We start from the raw sequence: 9,663 nt of genomic DNA, 5'->3' as shown, positions 1-9,663 counted from the left end.
TTAAACAAATGTTTGACAGGTAATTAAGTGAAAAGAGGTGAGATCTGTGTTTTTGTTTTATTTGTTTGTTGTTAGTTTGGGGCTTTTTGTTGTTTATTGTTTTGGGTTTTTTTTTGCCTCTGGCAACTGCTACTACTGGAAGTGGTAAAGTGCCACCGCTGTATTAATGCATATGTAGTCTGCATTCAGTTGCCTAAATATCTGTGGTGTCCTCAGCAGGGGTCCATCCCGCCCCCTGGCAGGCACGTCTCCCTCACGCCCTCCAACATCTCTGCCAGTCCATGCAGCTGCTGCTTGAAGTGACACTAAATGCTTACGCCCAGGGAACTGAATTTTTCCTTTTCTATCTTGCATCATCTGTGAAAAGATGGGATTTGAATCTTAATGATATTTTCAAATGCAATCTATTTTTCTTCTCCACAGAATCAGACATCTCTTCCCCTGTTGAGAATATAAGTTTTTCAAAACAATTTGAAGATAATGTGAAATTATCATCTACTGATCTTGTAAAATTACAACCAGTTAATGCTTGCGATGAGCTCATTCAACACTAATGCTTGAATTTTTCTCAACCCTCTGGCTGCAGCAGTAGCAGCATGATCTTAATACAATTTCTCTTCATGGGATGTTTTCCTACATTCATGATCACAGTGCAAAGCTGGGCAACATGAACTAGTGTTGTGCCCTGGAAGCTCAAAGATCAGAAGAAGAAAGGAAATGAATGCGGGAAATAAAAAGAAATGAGTCTGTTTAAATGAGTTTGGTGTTCTGGAGAGGTGGACTGCTTTTTACAGCTACAGCTGCCAACACTGAATTCAAGCAAAGTAAAATGTCTTAGACAATGCTTATCTGAGCAGTGCTATAACTTACTCTACATGAAAGTCCTTCTGGGCTTTTGATTTCATTGCTCTTTCCACATAGTCTGTATTCAGCATTTTTCTCTTCTGCAAAAGGAAGTCTTCAGAAAAAGAGAATGTCCTCTGATGCAACATTGAAATTATGATTGCGATCACCATCAGTTCGGAAATTTGTTACTCTGCCCACGTCTTCGTGCAAGTTACACTGCAAGCCCTCTTTCTATTAAACCAGCACCCTGATCCAGGAAGCAGCACGTCGCTGGTAAATGTAAAAAAAGGGTTTTACCTGCAAATACCCATAAATAGTATTCTATATTACTGTGTGGTATGTGAAAATATCATAAATGACTACAGGGTAATCCATAAACCTAAGGAGCAAAAGCTACAATTACTGAGGGGCCCACGCTTTTTCTTTTTTCTTAGTTTTGATTTAACTCTGAACGCTCTGGGGGATTTTTTTCATATACCAGAAAGACACAAGTAACTTCACTTTGCTTTAGGAGAGGACTCTCTTTTGGGGACTTTCAAACAAAATTTTATACATTTCAGGTACGCTTTTGCAACAGGGTTAACAAGGTGATAGGTATTGCGTGTGGACAGCTCGAGTAGTTTTTAATGACACTTCCCAGCACAACACTCTGGTTTAATCTGCAAGCCTTAAAATAAAATAACATTGCTTCCCTCCACTCTGTCTCCCTCTTTTAGAAGTATTTTGGTGAGGGAGAAGGGAGCAGTGTGTTTTGTTTGGGTTTTCTGGGTTTGTTGTTCTGCAGAGGCACCAGGCCAGCGGCACTGCGCTGGGAGCATCGCCTCAGCGGGACAAGGCAGAGCCACTTCCTCTCCTTCTCCCCCTCCCCTGCCCCATGCTGGGCAGCTCTGTCACCCGACAGCCCCCTCCCACCCCTCCCAACAAAAGGAAAGGCAAATGGGGTGAAACAGCAATAAAAATGGCCCTGCCAAGCATTTTCCCAGCTAACAGCTGGAGGTAAGCACCAGCAGCACAGCAGCGGCTTCACTGGGCTGCCTCGCATCTCTGTCTCCACTCACTTTTATTTCACTGATCTCAAAGTTTGTGCTTCTTATTAGTTACCTTGGATATTCAGTCTTGATCTGCCATCCTCAGTGCCTGCTTCTTTTCCTCCCCTCACGATGACGCATCTGGTACCTGCTCAGCCACAATGGCTTTTCCTCTTCTATTTATTTCCCTTCACATTTAGCAGATAAAAATGCTCTAAACATGAATCTGAAAACAAAGCAAAACAAATACCAGCATTTCTGCCCAATGACAGTGCTGAAAAATGACCTGTATGTGCTGCCCTGTCCTCCTCTAAGTCCCGCTAAACCTACAAGAAAGATTCCCATTAGTAAATCACTGTTGGATCATTAAACCTTTTTAAGGCAGTATGTGCTTTACCGAGAGAATGAGGATTACGACACAGCCGTGCCTGCTGCCCACTGACAATCATGGGAACCGACCTCAGTAATAAATCCATGAATTATCTGGCTCACTTTGACCGGTTCTCACGCCAGAGCAGCTCCTTTGATGTGACCGTCAAGACCCAAGGATGCCCAGTAGCAGTAGCCACAAACAAAACAGAAAAGTGGTAATTCAATATAAATATGTAAAACTAGCTTCTCCATATGTCCAGCTTTTGCAGTGGGGTATTTCTGTGCCTGTGGTTGCAACCAAAGGGGGAAAAAAAAAAAAGAGAAATAAATCCCCTTCACGCCTTCTGTTTTTTTCTACGTATAACCCTCTAACGAAAGCAAAGCTGGACATGTCAGAGATGCTTCTTTTAGCTACAGCTGTGCATGACTTCTTCAGGTAAGGGGCATTTCCTGTTGCTTTCCAAAAGCAGCCTGATATTCAGGACTGATATGCACTTAAGGACTGATCCTGCAGAGCCAGTAAATATGTAAGCAGCCCTACTCAGAGGAACTATTCCACTCCAGTGGGACTATTCACATAAATAAAGTTAGTCATGCTTTTAAGCCCTTGCAGGACCAAAACTTCAGAGGATGCATTCTCATTTGTCTGATTTGTAAAAATATTTAGGTGCCAAGCTCCTTCTGAATGTTTAAACATGTCAGAAATGCAACAGTTTGTCTGCTTCCTGGCTGCCCAGCTGCACAGCAGGGATAAAGTTATTCAGTTTCTTGTCCTTGATCTTGTCAAATTAGATGCCAGACACTGAGGAAGAGTTTTCCTCTATCCCAGTCTCATCAGGACTCCTCACTGAAGTTTCTAGCCCTAATTGTAAGCCTCCAGTTTGTAGCTGCCCTAAAACCAAGTTGTGAGGGATGCAAAAATCTGATGATAATGAGATGATATGGATGAAAAAGTCCCTTCAATGTGACCAGAAGAGAAGCAGAATTTATTGCATTATTTTTAACCATTGTATGTATATGATTACATATATGTATTTATATTTACTGTAAAGTAAGATCAGCAAACTGTAATAGCTGACTAGCAGCAAGCACGCCAGGGTGATGGCAATGAATGAGATCACCCCGTTTCTTCCATTCATTTTGCTGGACCACTTATGCAGAACTGCACCTTAGGCAATGCAGTTCATGCAGTTTACGCATAGAAGAGCTGTCATGTATGTCAGAAACCTCTTTGCACAAGACACAGGTTGTCCAGGGCAGTGGCAGAGCTGCAGAAGGCTCCTTGCCATGGCCACACTCACAGCCCCGCTGGCCTCACCTGGGTCACCGCTACTCCCTGTCACACAGCACCATCAGACAGAACGTGTTGCAGTATCAATTTATCGTCTGTTACTGTTTTCCTGCTTTCGGGGGAAGCTGGCACCTCCCAGCTCTGTTTTCCTGCCAGCCAGGCAAAGATTAGGCACAGCACAATGCACTGTCAATGCAGTTTACTAAAGTGTGATTAATCAAAGAGCGCAGGGGAAACAAAGCATAAAAAAAAGCAGAAAATAATGATTGACTGTAGCCACCGGGCAGTAATAAAACAGGTCTAGAAGCAGATCTTTAAAGCGTCCGAAGAAGTTCCAATGTTTAAAAGGGTCAGAATTTTCCCAGTTTCGTTATCAGAACACTTGTTAGAAGGACATGGTGATTGCTCCTATAAAAAAGCCTGTTGGAAAATAGCCCTTGGGTAGAGCTATGTGCGGTAATCAAACCTCCACTGGACTTTTGTTATCATCACCTTAAATAAGATGCTCTATTTCAGATCAAACAATTTCTTCTAAAATATGACTCGGAGTAAGTTTTTCAGTGGTTGTTCTGAAGTGGCAGATATGGTGGGATTTGCAATGAAATTGCTATGCTTTTTCAGTTTATCTTACTGTCCAGGAAATGTAGCACATCAAATCTTTGTCTAGGAGAGATTTACACTTCAGATAGTACTATTTTACAGAAAAGTTGACGGGGAGGAAAAAATAATAAGCCAGAATAAGGGGTTATGTGCCTGACACCTCTTTTTTTTTTCTTTTCTTTTCTTTTTTTTCTTTTTTCCTTTTCCTTCCATCTCCAGCAGTTTATCTAATACGCACTTTGCCTTGTTTGTGTCTGCTCGCTGCCGTGGTGACAACGGCACTCGTGTCACAGCACAGTCGGCTCCCATGGTCTCGCCAACCGGTGCAGGGAACCCAAGCAGAGCTTTGTGTCTCCCCAGCAGCCAGTTGTGATGCCAGCCCACCTGGGATGCAGAAATGCTGACTGCTTCCTCTGCCTTGGCATGAATTTCTTCACGACCTCTCGCTGCAAATCTCTAGTTATGAAAGAGAGATGGAAAGAAGATGGAAGAGAAAGAAACATGTTGCTTATGATTTGGCTTAATAACGGCTTCATCTGCACGTGAAGCTTCTCTACCAGCAGTATAAAACCTTCATTACCTCAGAGCTTATCACAATCGAATGGGTATAATATTACCCTACAAACTTAAATTGAAATAGGTACCAGCGATCGGTTAAGAGGCTGAGCGTGAGATAGTGGCAGACGTGCGGCTGGGATGCCACCTCGTGGCCTATTGATAGCAGGTTTTTATCCGAAGGCAGAGGACTGTTTCCCTTTCAGAAGGCAGCATGGAGTTTTACTGCAGAGTTTATTTTCACAATAAAAAGAAAAAGAATGGAATCAGCTGCCGCCTGAGTGTCACACGAACCAATGAGTGTGTGCCCTTCAGACAAAAGTGCAATATGGGTGCAAGTAGAAAATAAGTCTCTAGCGAAAAAAAGAAAAAAAAAGAAAAAAAAAGGAGCTTTCATTTTCTAAATAGTCTATTGATTGTCTGTCATGCAAAGTTTTATGCCTATCACAGGCATACAAAATTGGAAGAACTTTAAAAGCTGAATTGAAATAGTTCTGTATATCTTCAAAGAGGTTGCCTGAAGGACAGAAGATCAAATTTGGATGTGAAAGCTCCTGTTTTCCAAAATTTCAGAAAGGGTATACAGCGTGTGAGTTCAGAGTTCTAACTGCATACTCAACTGCTGGTTAAACTGATCCACATTTAAGGCGTTGGTTTCTTTACCTTCCTTATTTCTGCTGCACTGTATTCCCGTCAACCTTTGCTGTGAGCTGCAAAGTTATTGGTCAAACTTTTGAGGAAGAACATAAGTGAAATTAAAAATCCTTGAGATTTTTATCTCAAAATGTATCATAGTTGGAAGCAAATTCAGCCAGCCGGTCTGGTACTTCTGCATTTCAGTGTCAGCAGTTACCTATTATTTAAAACAACAATAACAACAGCAAAGAGCCCAGGACAGATTCTTCTTCCATCTCTTATAAATGAGTACCTTCCCTCCATCATGCTGACCTGAGACCCAGGTAACATGAAGCCAATCTTTAAATATCCAGAACTGTGTCAAAGATTATTGGCAAACCAAGTGTGCAACAATGCAAGCGTAACTAAGACAGGTTATAGAGAAGCTTTATGGACTATCTACGACCATAGCGAGAGTACATTTAGACAACACCTCCCTCTCTGCTCTCCTTTGATCTACCTATGGATTGCAGAGACCTCATCTATACAGAAAAAAAATTAAAACAAAAATACTGTGGAGAAATAATCATTCCAGTGCTAACAAGGCCAAGTACCCATCTGTAAGAGTCAACTGCCACAGTTCTCAGAAGGCATCAAGCAGTGACAATGTGGTAGCACGGTGAGATGGCTCTCAGAGAAGTGAGTCAGGTGCTGGCTCAGCTCAGAAGTGGGGGCTGGAAACAACCACAGGCTGGCAGCCCACGGCTGAAAGGAATGTTTTCTTTGTCAGGGCTAACTTCTTAGCCTGACCTCTCAAATTTTCAAAATCACTGATTTTACTACCATAGCAATCTGACCCATGCTGAAAATGAACATTTATCCTGGAGTTTTTTCAATTCAAAGAGTAACCACAGCCAAACCTGAAGTATCAGGAAACTAGCACGAGGATTGTTTTCAACTCATTGCAAAGTGGGTATTCATTATCTGAGCTTCAGTGGCAAATTTCAGGTCTGGCAGTGGACTGGAAAGGCTTTGGAATGGTAACGTTTCCATTCCTAGTACAATATTACAACCTGTATGAGCTGTTGTGTGTGTTGTTGGGTTTTTTTGAAGTTTCTGAAATCTTGCATATGATTAACCTTTGTGCCTTCACATCAAACTCTTCCAGCACACAGTGCAGCCTGACAATTGGAAGGAGTTACCTGAGGGTGATGCAAGGCTTGTGGCATACTCCTGGCAGCGGGGAGGATCCTGCCAGTCATGCAAACTAAGCTAACTTCATGATATTCATTTATTATGGGTATTTCTTGTCTTATGTGCTGGCAGGCAACACTTCAGTATGAATAAAGAGGTCCTCCCACAGCCCCTAGATGGCAGCCTGCTCCTCAGGCCCCAGGGAGAACAGCAGCCCTCCTCCTGCTGGAGGACAGCTGGGGATTAAACCTTCTCCATAGGATGCTCCAGTGATGGGGGCTGGGAGCAATGAGGTCTGCCATGGCAATCAGCACATCATGTTTCAGCTGGGTCCTCATCGCCTGTCACGGCACCAAGGGACTGCTCATCTGTGGAGAAAGTTGTGGGAACACCGTTAGATGTCAGAGCAGTCAGAAAAGGGGAATTTCTACACGCTGACCAACCATGCTGCCTGCCTGGCTGGTGTTGTTCACCTGGCTCCTATAGGCCCTGCAGGGGGGAATACGGTATCATACTGCAGAGACGCTTCTGTGAAGGCAGGACATCCACGCAGATGCCTTCCTGCCTGCAGGTACCTGTGCACAGCATAAGGTTTTGCACAACTCCCTCCTGCTTCAGTCCTGCAGATTGCAAAGCGTGCCCGAAACTTCCGTCTTAGCAGGAGCACCAACACCTTAGCCTCGCACAGAGACCGTCTGGATGCTCGTTGGGCTATAAAAGCAAAGAAGAGGAACAAAGAGAATTTTAAAAAGCAAAACATCCCAGAAAAGACGTTAAAAAAACGTATCTTCCCTGACCGGGAATCGAACCCGGGCCGCGGCGGTGAGAGCGCCGAATCCTAACCACTAGACCACCAGGGATCTATATATCTACCTTCTAATTTGTTTATCAAGAGCTTATCCACTCACCACGTCTCTGCCTTGCTGCATTCGCCCTTTGCTCTCCCTCTTCCAGACAGTACCATGCTTCAGAGGCAGGTGCGCGTGGGGAAGGGACCTTCCATTTTCCCCTATAGAAGGGGGGTGGCGGGGCGGCAAGCGGAGCCCGTTTGGCCCTGAGGCGAGTGCTGTGGCGGGCCCTCGCTCTAGGCGGGCAGGTTGGCAGCCCGAGCGACCGCCGTCAGCGCCTACGGGAGGAAGGAGCTGGGGGCGCCGGGCCTCCTCGTTCCAGGGGGCTCCTTCCGAGGCCGGGCCGGGCAGGAGGGACCCCGAGACGTGCCAGGCCTGAAGCTCGGTAGAGGCAGAGGCTCTGGAGCTGGGCCGAGACTGTAGAGGGCTGGCACCGGGGATTAAAGTCTTTAAAGCACTTTGTGTTGTGCTGCCTGCTGTGTGTACAGTATTCCCCCAGTGGCAGCAGGTCGGCACCTGATGGGTTTCTTCTGTCCAGGGGGAATGTTGCATGAACATTTATGCCCTTCCTTAAAAGAGGAGAGAAGGCCTTGTCAGCGAAGTGCCAGGATCACAGACGGAGAGTGAGACGCCTGGGAGAGAGAACATTCCAGCTGCATCGTGTTCTGGGAGAAGCTCGAGGGAGCAGAAGGTTCCCTGGTGTTGGGTCTGTAGGAAAATGCCAATCCGAAGGCACACTGAGTGAAATCTGCAGCTCCAAAATGGGAACCAGGTGGACAGTTCACTGTCCTGTGTTGGCAGGTAGGAATCTATGACTACTATAGTTGCAGACGACATCTGCATAAGTGCTTTTCCCTCTGGCACTGTTGTTTCACAAGCAAAGCAGATCTGCAGGCAGCAGTACTTTGTTGCCCAGCGAGGGGGTGGATGGGTGGATGTCCCATCCTAGGATACATTCAAGATCAGGCTGGACAGGGCACTGAGCACCCTCATCTAGCTGTAGGTGTCCCTGTTGATTGCAGGGCAGTTGGACTAGATGGCTTTTGAGGGTCCCTTCTAACTCGAATGACTATGACTAGCAACATTTTTTTTCCCTATGGAAGCAGTATCCATAATGTAAGAGGGTTTGCTCTCCACAAGCAAATGTCTAGTTCTCAAACCTTCCGTCACTGAAATTTGTTATAAACCTTTTTCACATTAAGATAGATATGCTTCAGATTTATGTTTGTGAATTCTGCAAATATGCCTTAGCTTATCTTAGTCAGAAAGCAAACATAAAGGACTCTTTTTTCCTCAGGGATATGCTCAGGAGCTCAGGGTGTTTGGTTTCAGCCTTACCAGCCTCTCATCTGAGCCAATGGTTCCTTTCAGCCAAAGCCTTTCACAGTTACAAGGCTTGAACACAACGCATATTTGGTTTGAAATGGAGCTTCCTTTTGTTCAGACTGATTGATTTCAGTGCACAGTGATGCAGTCAATTTATGAAACTGTAAAGTAAGAATCAGTCCCTGTTGGATACAGTCAGTTATCTCATACCCTACAAGAATTTCAGTTCATACACATAGGTCAATAACATCTTCTTTGGTAAGGCCAAAGCATTTTCCTCTTGAGGGGCCAAAGCTGAGGGCTGATGGACAGGGAGCAGCCCAGACTGACGAGCCACCATGGCCTGAGATCTGTGCAAAGATGGGGACATGGTCAGGTGAAAATCACCTGGTCCCAGCAGGTCACCAGTGCCCCTTGTTGAAGAGAAAGGCCATGTGGGACCTGGTGTCCTGCCAGTTTAAGCCAGTGTAAATATAGTGGTCATTTTGACCCCAGAGTCTGCCCGAAACATCAACTTAAGGTAGTTCTATACCAGCCCAGCTGCTGGTTCAGGTGTGCTTGTGTGCTTAACCACCTCCGTGGCATCACAGTTAGCACCAAGGCTCCCCCATCTCGAATGCTTACTGTCACCCCAAAAGTGGCTTTTGGAGGGCAGCTGAGTTCTGTGCTGCTGTGGTTATGATGCTAGCAGTAAAGGCAGCTCCTTCAAAACTAGAATAGGTCCACATGACTGCGAAGTAATATGATTAAGTTTCTATTCCTTGGTGAAAGGAAATTTCTTGATTGCAGCTGTAAGGGTAGTGAAAACTCAAATGTATGTACTGGAGAAGCTTTGCTGCAGTTTTTTTCCTGAGTGTGAATCCAGGCTGCAGCGGCAGGGGGCAGACTCCATGACTGCCAGGAAAGTGGCACTGGGAGTCAGAGGTTATTTAGTTATTTTTAGGAAAGACTTTCACTTCCTTGCAAGTCATGTACCCTGACAAAAGAT

At 45.0% G+C, this 9,663-nt stretch overlaps 1 long non-coding RNA gene and 1 other non-coding gene across 2 annotated transcripts; both read right to left on the bottom strand.

The window, feature by feature from the left end:
* Positions 1–6,580: 6,580 nt before the first annotated feature.
* Positions 6,581–9,134, bottom strand: LOC101751651. Its single transcript, XR_005858170.2, has 3 exons — positions 7,410–9,134; positions 6,975–7,212; positions 6,581–6,869 (listed from the first exon to the last, which is right to left on the bottom strand). It is a non-coding gene; the product is annotated as an uncharacterized LOC101751651 (long non-coding RNA).
* Positions 7,290–7,361, bottom strand: TRNAE-CUC. Its single transcript has one exon. It is a non-coding gene; the product is annotated as a tRNA-Glu (tRNA).
* Positions 9,135–9,663: the final 529 nt, after the last annotated feature.

The sequence above is a fragment of the Gallus gallus genome, chromosome 3 (assembly GCF_016699485.2).
Source record: "Gallus gallus isolate bGalGal1 chromosome 3, bGalGal1.mat.broiler.GRCg7b, whole genome shotgun sequence".
NCBI lineage: Eukaryota > Metazoa > Chordata > Aves > Galliformes > Phasianidae > Gallus > Gallus gallus.
This window is presented reverse-complemented; position numbering and strand designations above follow the sequence as displayed.